Source organism: Pyxicephalus adspersus, chromosome 2 (genome assembly GCF_032062135.1).
Source record: "Pyxicephalus adspersus chromosome 2, UCB_Pads_2.0, whole genome shotgun sequence".
Lineage (NCBI taxonomy): Eukaryota > Metazoa > Chordata > Amphibia > Anura > Pyxicephalidae > Pyxicephalus > Pyxicephalus adspersus.
Window position 1 is genome coordinate 39,118,374 of NC_092859.1, and position 13,543 is coordinate 39,131,916.

Here is a 13,543-nt window from a genome sequence, read left to right on the forward strand (position 1 = left end):
GTGTTGTCACCCTGTTCATTGGACGGCGATGGAGCCTGAAGACACAAAGTCCTCAACTCCACCCACTCTGATCCCTGGTCCTGTTTACACATGTGCATGAAGCAGAGCCTGATTGGCTGGTGCTAGTCCTCTTTCTTCCAACCATAGTTCTTTTGTAAATGCTTGAAAGGAGACTATTAGGATACATTCAGGTAATCATAACAGTGTAATATAATGTAAATATAGATTTAAATATTTTATAGGAATACATAACTGCATTTATGACATTTTTAAAAAATATTTGCAGCAGTTGGCAATTTCTGGTCTCCTAGGTGGTATGACGAGCATCTGCTAGAACCAGGTACACAGTAATACTTTACAGTTTGCTGGATGGGAGGGCCCATTGCCATTAGAGAAGACTTTTGTTGGTCTATTTTACCTATAACTTTTCTTTAACTATATCTATTTCACCTTTAAATCAGTGTTCCTCACACAGATAATAACCAATGAGTGCCTTAATGATTTTGGTTGAAAATCCTCATTCCCACTAATTGGTTTGCAAATTAAAATGTAGATTTTCGCTAACACCAATTTAATCAGCAGAATTTAGCTGCAAGGTATTCCTCACAACCAGATAGTTTTGTTTATAGATCCGTGAATGATGCTGCGATAAGTCTATATAACTCTGAATCATCCATTTGATGCATGAGATGCCTTCTTTTGTCTTGTTTCTTGCCGGACAACAATATTAAGATACGGCGGCACTTTGTAAATGCTTTATGCACTTTGCTGGAATAATATGGTCCTCCGTATGCAGGAAATATGTGGGGTGGGTATACTTTTGGTATACTTTGCATTATAGGTTATTTTCTGTTTTTGAGAGTTTTCATAATAAAGTAGATCTCTTTACTAACCTACATGGATAAATTCCTGTTGTTTTGCAGATAATTGACCAATTGCTTTTATTATAATCAACTGCAATAATTATTATTCATTTCTAGTGATGTTTGATGAGCATTGTACAGGCCTTTCGTGACTCAGAGTCATAAAGCAAACATGGACTACAGTGTTGAACCCAGAAATTTTTTCAAGCTGGGTGGGCAGAAATTGTAGGCGGGTGGCAGCCCCTGTATTGTGACCCAACTTTTCAATAACTACACAAAAACAGCTGGGTGGTCACTGAAAAGTGCCGGGTGGAGAGCCCAGCTAAAAGGTGCTGGGGAAAACACTGGACTACATATTTAGAGTGATAATGGCGTGTCATTTTTTTGAACCTCATGGATGTAAATGGTTTTAAATGAGATTTGATAATCAACCTGAAAAGCATATAGTCAACTTTAGACCAATTCTTGGAAGTTAGGATGCAGCTTGGTTGAAGAAGGCAAATAAACTATGACTTGAATATTAAACTTAGGAGTCCATTTTAAAAGTAACAGTATTTCCTTCCTTTAACCTATAAGTCCCTGCTAAATCCTGCAATGGTCTAGCAGTTTTAGGAAAAAACTAGAATATTGTGGTGAATGCAGGCATCCGACACTTTCTTGGGAGTCAAATACAGAAAAGGCTTCAAAGCTGCATTTTACTAGCTTGCTAAACTTCTATGTATCTGGCAAAAACATTTGTTTGATATATATAACAATAGGGCTTTAATGCACAATGTAAAATAAAATTTAAAGCTTCAAAATAATAATTAAAGCTTCCGCTCAGGAGAGTCACAAGACGCTAGAAGAATTGTAAACGTTTCTTGCTGAGAAGGAATAAAGAAAAGACGCACATAAATGGCTTCTTCTCTTTATTCTCTGTTATAGCGTAATGTCTTTCTCATGACTCTTTTAACACAGTGGCAGCTCGGAGATACCTGCTGCTCTGTTTACATTACTTACGCTTTACTTTTCATGGCATTAGCCAGACGGCTGCCAATAAGCGTATTATGCAGTTTGTGTTCTGCAGCCAGGCACTGCTCTCCAATTCCCGTTCCTTCCTCATTCTGTGCCCAAAGGTAAAGCTAGCTACTGTCATACCTTCCTTATTTCTTCTCCTTTCAGATGGTAAAGTGGGAACAGGAAGATGAGCGTTCATCTCTTGCTTTTTTATTTCAATAAAACACATCTGCAAAATTGTTTTGTTAACCTCCCAACTACCAAAGAGGCACTTAGAAAAACCAGAACGTTAATAGCTTACCAAACAGGGGACAATCTCAGGTAAATACTCACATTCAGCATAAACAATGTAACATAGTACTGGATGCAGGAAAAAAAAAATTGACGGTGTTCATCATAGTGGAATGTGCAAACATTTTATTCCATGCTGAAGCTGAAGTCTATGCAAAGTTTACAGGCTTGTAAAGTTACTGAATGGTCCTCTTTATAAGGGAAGTGTAAAGTATTTTTAGGGAGTTTTATTGCATTGTTTTCCAAATATTTTTTTACATATTGTAAATTTTATGTTTATGCCTTTATACATTTGTTTTACAGCATAACTATTATTTTAGAACATTTGAGGCCAACCCACCCCTCCCTAATATCCTTATCCCATATATTTGACCTACTCCATGGGATGTGGCCCACACCAGCACCTGCGTGTGCAGGAAAATGCCACCTTCTATTAGGATTAAGGGACATCCATCATTATGCTGGCCTTTCCATAGAAATTATTGCTACTGTATATATGTGGCCCACCGGGACTGTGTGGCTTTTAGTAGGCTGTATCATAAAGACCTGTACAGAGTGGAGATGTATGTGTAGAATTTGAAGGAATGCTTGGGGTTATTTTATCATTTACTTTACCTTAATCAGAGCTTTGTAATTTACTTTATACAATCAGTAGGAGTACTATAAGAGGCTTCTTTAAGTCTACAATGTGAAAATTCCAATTGCATCCCTGATCACATTCAGATTTCCAATCCAGGCTTCTTTTGATCCATGGCTGTTATGAAACATCTCAGTACTAATATTTTTACAGGTTTTGTTTTTCTAATTTTTTTTCTGCAGCTTTTTATAGGAAAACTAGTTCCTGTTATGGTTTATTGGGGGAGAACGACAGAGCAGCACCCTACTGCGCGCTCTACCCTTCCCTTGCATTAGAATCGTTCGTCGTCCATCATCCGTGGATCTGCCAGGACGGTCGTTCGGTCGATGGACGACGGGCGCTGACACACGCCAGATTCTCGTTCGATATTGGCCCTGAGCCGACTATTGGGCCAGAGCCATTGGACATGTGTACCCAGCCTAATTTTCACATAATGTTCTTATCTCCTAATTAAAGTTGTAGAACACTTTTTAATCCTAAATGATCTACCGTTTCTTTTGGGGTAACGTCAATTACGTCAGTTAGAGGTCTTTAAATTATCAGGGATGAAAGAACTTTCTACATTATTAATAAACATGTAATACTAAACATAATGTTTGTTAGCGAACCAAAGCATGAGCAGTAAGCAGGTCGGCCTCTGGGTTACCCGGCATCATCAGAGTCAACAGGTGGATCTACTGCCATGGGCAATTAAAGCCAAAAATCACAGAGGGGCAAAAGAGAAATGTACACCTCTGAACCGTACATTGCCGTGCAATGTTAAACCAATAAAAAAATTCTAAGTCTTTTCCACAGTGTGAATGAAAGACTTCCTTTGCAAAATGTTAAATGGATCAAGTGGTTTCAGCAAGAAGAAACAGCAAGGCACTTGAAAAGTAAAAGCAATTTCAATTGATGGACATGTACTCACTATAATTGGTCCAGTGACTACAGGCTGAAGGCACTTCATTACAGCTGATGGAAAGGGACATACTGCTAGCAATTATCAGTAAACAATGGAATATAACAATGACGGTGACAATATCTAAAAGGTGACAGAAGAATAAATGAAAGTTTATTTGACAAATTCACTATGTTGGTTTTTGCCAATAGTTTTAAGATCAGAGTTATGCTTTCAAAATGGATCATTTCTATCAGAATTTACAGTGGGTTTGCCATTTTCACAGTGATAACATAGGAACTGTATTTTTGAGCAGAAAGAAGATATATATAACCCTGGACTTGATTCACTGAAGAATTATGTGTGTTTGCACAAAACTGTTTTTGATTATTCATTCTTTTTAGGAGGATTATTCTTCACATGACAATGCAGGCAGATTTAGTAATAAGTAAACCAATATACCATCAAGGATTGCTTCCGATGGAGGTTGTTTTAAAGCATACTGAAACTCAAAAACAAAAATGTAGTAAATTGTAGCTTTTCATTCCCTAGACATGGCGGCTGTATTGGTTTTCATTTCAGTTGTTTTTTTTTCACATCCAAATCCTGTGAATAACACATTTTCAGGCGTAGTATAGCTATTCTCCTTTACCGCTATGTATTTATTGGGAAGCCATGGTTGTCAAACCAAGCTGGATCTCAAACATGTATATCTCTCTTCTTTACTTTCTGGGAAGTTTTGCAAAGATAACATTGTTTGTGCTTTTGGTTTAGTTCACAGAAAGTAACAAGAAAGAACTGTTATTTTCTGTATCTTCTGAAAATTTTAATTTTAAAAAGAAAACCGAGACACCATATTTAGCACTTCACCCATGATGCTCAGTAATTGTTTGCCTTAGCCCTGGCTGCAAGCACAAACTCATTCCAAGCTTTGCCTGGGGGCAAATTCTGAAAGTGCTCACTCTTTAAACTTTTAAGAATTCCTAACAAACATTATAGAAACATTAAAACATCTCTGCACGTTCTAGGTGCTTTAATTATGATGTCTTCTCAAGTATCCTCATAGATAACAATGCTAAAATCAGATCTGAAGCTATGACTTCAGTGAACTTTGAATATGAATTTCTCTCCAGTTTTTCTCAGCAAGCAGGTGCACAGATCACAGGTGACTTGTCTTAAAGTGCTTTAAGTGTAAAACATACCAATTTTGTTTTCTGCTGTGTTTCTATGGACTTTCTGCCTACTAGCACATATGTTGTATGTGTTACACTTACCTCTGATGATAAGGGTCTCAGCTGCCAGTGTTCTTATGACAGCTCTCAAATGATCTTTTTAGCTTTCAAATGGATTGTGTCAAAGCTGGTCATGTATACAGGACTATGGCAACTAATAACAAGGTTAGGAGAGTGCTGCCCTTGGTGGAAATGAAGTTCCTCTTTCATCTTGCTGGTTGCCATTATATCTAGAGTTGTAGCAGAAAGAACCAACCACCATGATCATTGTTTGGCTTTGGCAGTTGATATGAGATGGGTCACCTAAATAAAAAGCACCCTCTCCAAAATCACTTAATGCAGTAGTGATGGGTGCTTGACTTTTTACACCCCCATTGGTGTTATAAAGGTTTTATGCACCCCCAACCAACCTGTTGAGCTGGTAGAGGAGTCTTGCCTGCCATAGTAATTTGGCCGGGTTCCCATTGTTGCTATCTAAAGTTTTTGAGTATATTGTGCAACTATTAGCTCTGATCTATTTAGTGACTGGGGTAGGTGGGACAGCACAAAAGAATGAACCTTAACAGTAATAAAATATTAAAAAAAATACCATTCTCAGTCCATTCTCTGTTTAATTTTGTGCATGTTACCTTACTAGTGATTTACCCATTCAAGACAAACCTCCTGGTTCATTTAACTGCTGCCATGATTTGTTTCTTTTACTCTATTTGACTCTGGGAGTGATAGCCTTATTATACGCTTTCATTTGAGGACTCTCATCTCCCCCAATGTGACAATGCTGGGAGTCAATCACCAAGTACCAGAATTTGGTTAGAAATACAGTTTATTTAATAGCAGTACTTCAACAAAAATGCTTTTGCCCATTTGTACTGCTGTTGCTCCTTATTTTATATAGATAGATATCATGAATTCATATAAGCCCAGTTGTTTACTGCACACTCCAGGTAGCATATATACCAGAACACATTTTCTCAGTACTGCCTGATATCATGCTACGAATATGAATATTATTCATCGTTGAAGTATCATACTTTCCATTTTTCTAATAAACTGACACAAAGCCAAGCAGTTAAACTGAATGTTGACTTATAGTTCGCCCTGCAAGTAGTCATAGAAAAATCTCAAATCATTTTTAACAAGATTTTTTTAGAGATTGAACACTGCAGCTCTATTTATCCTGCTGCTACATGGGTAGCTGTAGAAATACCCTTGTAACCTATAACACTAATAACAACATAGGTAAACTGCACTGTAACAACTAAAGGGAAAACCTGATTGGTTGTTAAACACAGTTGTACATGCTGTCTGAGTTTTTAGAACAAACTGATTCTCACTTCTGTCAGTAAGGTTATGTCTGAGCAAAGAAAGGTTTATATTGAGGAGCTTAGAAGGAACAAGTCTGTAAAAGTTGGTTTCTTGGTTTAGAATATCATTTTTACAATGGTTTTAGTGTATAATTCATTTATTACTATGTCCTAGCTTTCACCATAATGTCAACAGGCTTTTGTTTGCATGAAAACTGTTTCTCTTTTGCATACAAGTCAATTAATAATACAAAAGCTTTTTTTGCATTTTAGAAGGTGATCAAATGCTGGTCAAAATGGTCACCTTCAGTTCAAATGCACCTTTTACTGTACTCTGAATGAGTTCCAATGCATCTCAAACTGGTCTCAAATGCAGGCTTAATGCACCTGAAATGTGTGGCTACACTTTCTGTCCAAGATAGATAATTTCCATATGTTTTTATAAGCATTTTCCGAACGCTGCCTCTTCCACACAGCGCCTCTGCTGCATGCCACAAGCTTTCATCTACAGACGGCAGTGACTGTGCACCTCATCTTGAATCCTACCTTTCTACCAACAGTACCAGCAACTCAACATCTTACCCTTGTCCTCTCTCAAGTCCCCTGATGAAGATCTTAGTGGCGAAACGCGTCGGGACATTGCTTGTTCTCAACAAACCTCTTAGGAATTTTGTGTCTAGCCTTTAGGTCAAATAAACCCTTACAAAAGTTGACGGGGGTGACCACATTATACTTGAATTGTCAAAATTTCATTATTCTGAATATGAACATTCTGTTTCCATGGAATTATTGCCACTATATTGTGTATACCATGTTTCTCTAATACACTGCCGCATTGCACATACCATGGCTTTCTTCTATGTTTTATTTTTTCTACTGACATTATCAGGGTATGCGGATAAAACAATTCTAAATTATAGACATACTGACAAGCACTTTTCTCCATTTACTCTTTATACAGTCTCCAATGCCGCAAAAAGCAATTTATAAATTTGAAAGTGATCGTGAAAGATAAATTGTTTTTGTTCCAGTTGCAGCCATGGCTGACAGTCCTTGTTTGTAGAGTTAACAGGTTAGAGTAGGTACTATAGGTAATTAGATTTGTTATGGAGTTTAGGTACTAATAATTGCAGGTGTAAAAATGGAGAATTCCACAATGACATGTTGTTTAGGACTCAGACGGACCATACAGCCCTTTTGTGGGAACCAAGGAATATTTTATCTCTTGTTGGTTTCCATTTGTTTTTAAGTCTTCATTAGTTCTGATATAATTGTATTTTTGCAGGAGCTTATCAGCATAGTCAAATGATGGTACCAGCTTTCACATACAGATGGTGCTACAGTACAGTACTCTAGTGTGGGAGATAATACGCTATCGTAACTCTAGACAAATTTTTTGGTATTGTTTTGGATAGGGTGCAGGGAGTAGAACTTTTACCAAGTTTCATATATGTCTTCATCCCCATTGGGCAGCCTATTCTTGTACTAGACAGGTTAGAGGAATAGCAAGTCATAAGACATCTCTCCAATGAAGACAGAGACACGAACAAAGGCAATTTCTCGGGAAAAGTTAGAACTGTTATGAAGTTGTATTACAGCCTGTATCTTCAAGACCAAATGACCCTTTTCATCCTTCTTATGTACCTGTGTTACAGGGAATAACAAAAAAATAATGGAGTCAAGACAGCAATATAAAAAAGAATGGAAGTTCTGACCCTTTTACAGAGTACAAAAGAGTGATTCTTTCAATCTGTTACATGAGATCAGCCCTTGATAAAACCCTAGTAACCCTTTACCTACAAAGAACAACATAATAATAGTACAGACATGGGGAATTGTGGATGCTCAAACACAGCCTATTCTTCTCACAGATACTATTTGCAAAACAATGCAACAATCCTTGAAAATGTATCCTTAAAAGAAGTCCCAAAAAGATTATAAAAAAGGTATTTTGGGGAAACATGTAAGCTCATGTCCACTAAACCCCACACTAACATTTTTCAGATAATAAAGCAGTGAAAGTCCATGTGGGTTACCAATGCTCATTTCCCCCTGGGCCTTCCACACTATTTTTAAAACTAAAGTGTGCATTTTGCTTTAATCATTCAGATATAATTGCAGTCTTGCCATATAGTAGTAGTAGCTTTCAGATAGTTCTGCAAAGTCCAAAATCTTGGACCACATGTGGTGTGGTGGTAGAGTGAAGTTCATTCTCTGTGGTCAGTTCACTTATTAAAGTATAATTGCACTTTTAAGCATAATATCCACATGCTCACAATGGGAATCATTAACAGTTCATATCTATACAGTAGGAATGTCCAGTGATTTGGGTAAATAAAATATATACATAAATAAATTGATGTAAAACAAATAACACACAACAGTACAGTTACATGCTTAAGTATCATCATTGCAACAAAGACAGAAACAATAGGAGGGGGCACTGTCTATGCAAGCTTAAACTCTAGATGAAAATCTTGTTTTACAAGCAACTATTAATACAGGTTGTACCTGTTACAGGATTTATCGAATTTGTAATAAAAAAACACATGGAAACCATTTTGCTCTTAGGCTTTCTAACTCCTGTCTTCCCAAGTCAGCACTTTTACAAACTTCCATTTGGGTTGCATGCTCACCAATCCCTATCTGAAGTCCCATTAACCTTTGAGCTGTGCATTCAGTTGTACATGTGCATCCTTCAGTTGACTGCTCTCCCTCAATCTACTTCACTGTCATTCAAACTGATTATTCTACTATGCCCATAGAGCTCTCTGCTTTAATGTACTGTGTAGGTGTGTGCACCGTATTATCACAGGTATAGTGCAAGCATGGTTAGGGCCACCACTGCTTTCACTCTGCACATGTGTGCACATACACAATCAGAGCATGCTTTTTACACCTTATCCCAACTTCTCTTCAGCGAAGCTTGCGTCATTTTTTAGTTTCTTTGGAGAAGTGCACACACAAGTGTGGCTACAGTGGGGCCCCACGAGACCCTGCATAGCATTGTAGCCACCCTAAAAGTGGAAAAAGAGGAAAGGCTTCAATGTCAAAGAGCACAGCAAAAGACGTGTCTTTAAGCTCTGATGAATAGTGATTTACACAGGATAGAGATTCACATGGTCACTGGATATCAAACAAAAAAAAAAAACATATTTAATACTTTATGATTTCTGCATTTATTATTTAAACCTCATCGTAATAAAGAAAGAAAATATGCTTAAATCAATTGTACATCCCTTTTAAGCAAAGTGAACCAGAGGCATTAGAAACCCCTGAAATATTTAAAAAGTGTATCAGGAAAACTCATTTTGTTTTCTATTCCATAGTGAAGAAACTACAAATGTATGCTTATTGATTTTTGGGCACACATCCACTTCTTTTAGTTTTTATTCATTAATGCTTGAGATTTTTGCTGGGATTGGCATGACAGCAGCCATTTTGTCCTTTGATCTCTGCAGTGTAGTGATTCTGCCTTTAGTCTAGCAATACTGCAGATGTAATTATTCAGCTGTACTGCAATTGTTCCCAAAAGTTCTAAAGGTGATGCTCTGTCTCTCCATTTTCCTGTAACTCCTGCACTAGCTGCCAAGTGGTATCTGCTCTAAGTGGTTAACGGCAGTCCAGTGTAAGTGGCCATGTCGTCATGACGCAGACAGACAGTTGATGTTTTGGAAATGATGGGAGAGAAGAGGCCTTCTTGACAAGATCCTTGGGGATTCCTTGTCACTCGGATGTTTAGGCTGAGAGCTGTTCCACTTATCTGCGCTGCTACAGGGGAATATGTAGAGGTCTCCAGCAGTTAGAAGATGTGAGTAAATCACAGAAAAACATCTTATAGAAAGCTGTCCCTTGTTGTGAACGTGATTTGTTCTATCACAGTCTAATGCACAATATTACTTGTGGAACTGTGGCAGAACCTGCATTACTTTTATCACCAATGACATATTTGGCGAGCATTTGTCATTTTCTCTATTATATTTAAAGAGTATAGGCGGAAAATATAGAGAATATTCTGCACACTGCCAAAAACAATCTGAGAAACCTATCTGCTATTTTAAAGTGAAGCTGACTTTATTCCATTAAATGCTACATGCTAATGCAAACATGCTGATTATACCTACCTCTCCTTCCCCTTGAACCTGTTCACCTATGGAAGTGACAAAGAAAAGAATTCAGGGCGCTCTAGTTGGAGCTTTCACAAATCTGGGGACTTTCTCCGCATTTTAAGTGAAAGTGAAAGGGCAAGGCAATCTGAATATGTTATAATATTAAGACTGTCCATTCATTCCTGACATTTCTGTGTGTGTTTAGCTTTTCATATTTTTCTAACACTGTTGCTATGGACCAGCACTTGATTAATAGAAGGAAGCAGCCATAAAAAATGGGACGCGACAGGGATGTCCCCTGTCCCCCCTTCTTTTTGCCCTGTGTATTAAGATAATAAGACAAAATAGGATCTAACCCAGATATCCAGGGTGTCCAAGTAAAAGGATCCTCCTATAAGATTTCATTATATGCGGATGATGTACTCCTCACACTAACACAGCCCGTTATTACCCTCCCGAACCTGTGGACTTTTAAAACTCCACTCATTTGGTGAAATCTCAGGATATTAAGAGAACGCCTCAAAAACAGAGGCCTTACTCTTACATATACCAGCCTTACAACTCTCGGCGCTATGGCACAGGTACCCTTTTATGTGGCAGGAGCAGTCTTTTGGTTATTTAGGTACACGGATTACGGCTACATATAACCAGTTATATTTACGTAATTTCCCCCCACTGTTTCAGGAGCTATACAACTATTTAAACAAATGGAAAGTGCACCCATTATCGCTCCTGGGTTGTATAACGCTTTTGTATTTATTTGAAACTATCCCGGTACGGTTTCCTATCCCAATCCTGAAAAAATTGCAGGCTGGTTTCCTAAAATTTATTTGGGCACATAAACTACATAGATTATCTAAGTCATTCGTTTGTACACCAAGGGAGTTTGGGGGTTTAGGGGCTCCAGATGTGATTAAATATTATGTGGCGGCCCATTTACGGCGGCCCGTAATCAGACGCCCAAATTCACAGAAGTCACCTCTTTTGAAAGAATATGTATGGGTGGTCCCTCTACTAAGGGTTTTATTTCCTCCATCTACCGCCTCCTTCACGTGTCCATATAGAAGACCTCTAGCAAATTTGCATATATGAGTACCTGGGAATCTATTTTAGGCCACACCCTGGACAGTGATGAGTGGTCAGAAATTTGGAGGAAGCACATAAAAGCTCAATATGTACACTATACAAAGAAAATTTATACAAAATCATATTTAGATGGTATCACATACCAGATGTATTGTTCCCCACTGTAGATCCTATTTTCTGGCAATGCGGGACCCAGAGGGGAACCCTGGAACATATTTTTTGGTACTGTCCCAAGTTTTTGGGACCGTTTTAACAAGCTGCTTAAGGAGGTGACCCAGCAACAGGTTTTACTAGACCCGTTTCATCATCTACTGGGGTTCCCCTTCACGGGTCTCCCCAAACTTGCCAGTAAACTTTCTACCCATATTTTAGTGGCAGCTCACACACTGATCTCAGCTAGGTGGAAATCCACTTAGCCTCCCTCATTGGAGGATTTATATACTCATATCCAAGATGTTCACTTGATGGAATATCCTACAGCTCTCCCTAAAAACAAAGTGAATACATTTGAACAGATTTGGGAACTCTGGGATGCCTATTACTCTCAGTTACAGGATTGGGGAGCTGTTTTGAATACTTGAACCTGGGGAATTCTGACTACTATTGCCCCACCAACCCCTCTTTCCTCCCCTCTCTATTCCCTCCTACAGTTATATCCAGCTGTTGTTCCCACTGTTAGTGTTATTTTCTTTTGTAATTTTTGTCCTGTGATCACTGTATTTTTGTCTGTTTTCTGGTTATTGTCCTGGACTTATTTATTTTACCTATGTGGACTACTACTTCAGTGTCACTAATAACTGGAAGCCGCAACACTTGAGTGTAGCACTGGCTACGTAAGGACATATACTTCGCTTGGATTACTCTTGTTCACCTATGTAACCTACGCGGTTCTTTTCATACCTGTATTGCTATGTTTATATTTGTTTTATGTTTAAGAAAAAGTTCAATAAAAACTCAGTTTAAAAAAATAGAAGGGAGCAGATTGATTGACATTTGAAGATAATTATCTCATACAGTAGAACAATATTGCCCAATCCCAAACTTTCTATTTAACCAAATATTTTTCTGCACATTTTTCTTAGTCAGTTCAGTCAGTACAGTTTTAAAAAATGCTGATCACCTAAAGGTTAGAAAGAACAAAAGAAACATCCAGCAGTCATGGTTGCTCCAACCCTGGATGGACCAGTGAAAGTGCTGCAGGCAAAAGGATTGCAAGTCTGAGAAATGTACTTTAGGAGTGAATCAGTACATGCAAGCAAGTACATTATTAATAATATTTATAATTAGTTTGTATTCTGCTAAACCCCACCCAAAACCAGAAACAACAGAAATTAAAGTCTGATGTCATTTTTAAATAACGGATATCTTTAAATATGTTTCCTAATCACTGTATTTGAAATGTGTAATTTTTATGGTATTGTCCTTCATTTTAATCATTTGCTCAGACAGTGCTGCCCCCTAAAGTTCTAAAGTGTGCAAAAAAATAATTTACATAATGCCAAACAGAGCTTAATGACATCAATTATCCAAATTACACAAGTTACAGTTTAGCGAATGCGTTTATCTTCACTGTGTTTTACAGCAGTTCTGGAATTTGGCGTAAATGTAAAACACGTTGCAGATGTGAACTTAACAGCCTGGCGGTCTTGAAGTTTATGACACATGCTGTTTTTGTTATGCATTTATGGCTGGCAGAGGGAAGGCTGTTCCATGCGTTGCATGCTGAGTGCCCCTACCTAGTGATCACAGTTAAACAGCAAAGTACGTTTTATGCTGAGTTCTTAGATGCATTATTATTCCTCAAAATAGACAAGTGAAAGTCAACTTCCCAGTAGGACGTGTGACGGGAATGCAGACCGGGGATCTAAAGAACTTTCTTTATCTTTATAGCATTTCTTTCTTCTTTATTCCTATGTATTTTTTTCTTCCTTCTTTCCTTCCTCTCTCCCTATTTCCTTCTTCTTTCCGCCTAGTTACATACCGTGTTTCCCCGAAAATAAGACACTGTCTTATATTTTTTTGGGCTTCCAAAAACACACTAGGTCTTATTTTCAGGGTAGGTCTTATATACTTTTTTTTAATGAAAAAAAACACACCATATTCCCAAATTCCCCTTACAAATTCCCCTTCTGATCACTCTGTGCT

General features: G+C 37.8%; 1 protein-coding gene across 7 annotated transcripts in view; it reads left to right on the plus strand.

Moving 5' to 3' along the window:
* SGCD (sarcoglycan delta) overlaps positions 1-13,543 on the plus strand; it is a 438,990-nt gene that overhangs the window by 35,836 nt on the left and 389,611 nt on the right. Inside the window, exon 1 of one of the 7 annotated variants that reach the window (XM_072400494.1) lies at positions 9,900-10,014. The exons of the other annotated variants lie outside the window; for them this stretch is intronic. The gene's annotated coding sequence lies outside the window, so the exon portion shown is untranslated. Of the gene's footprint in view, positions 1-9,899; positions 10,015-13,543 lie in introns of those variants that run through there. 7 annotated transcript variants of the gene reach the window in all.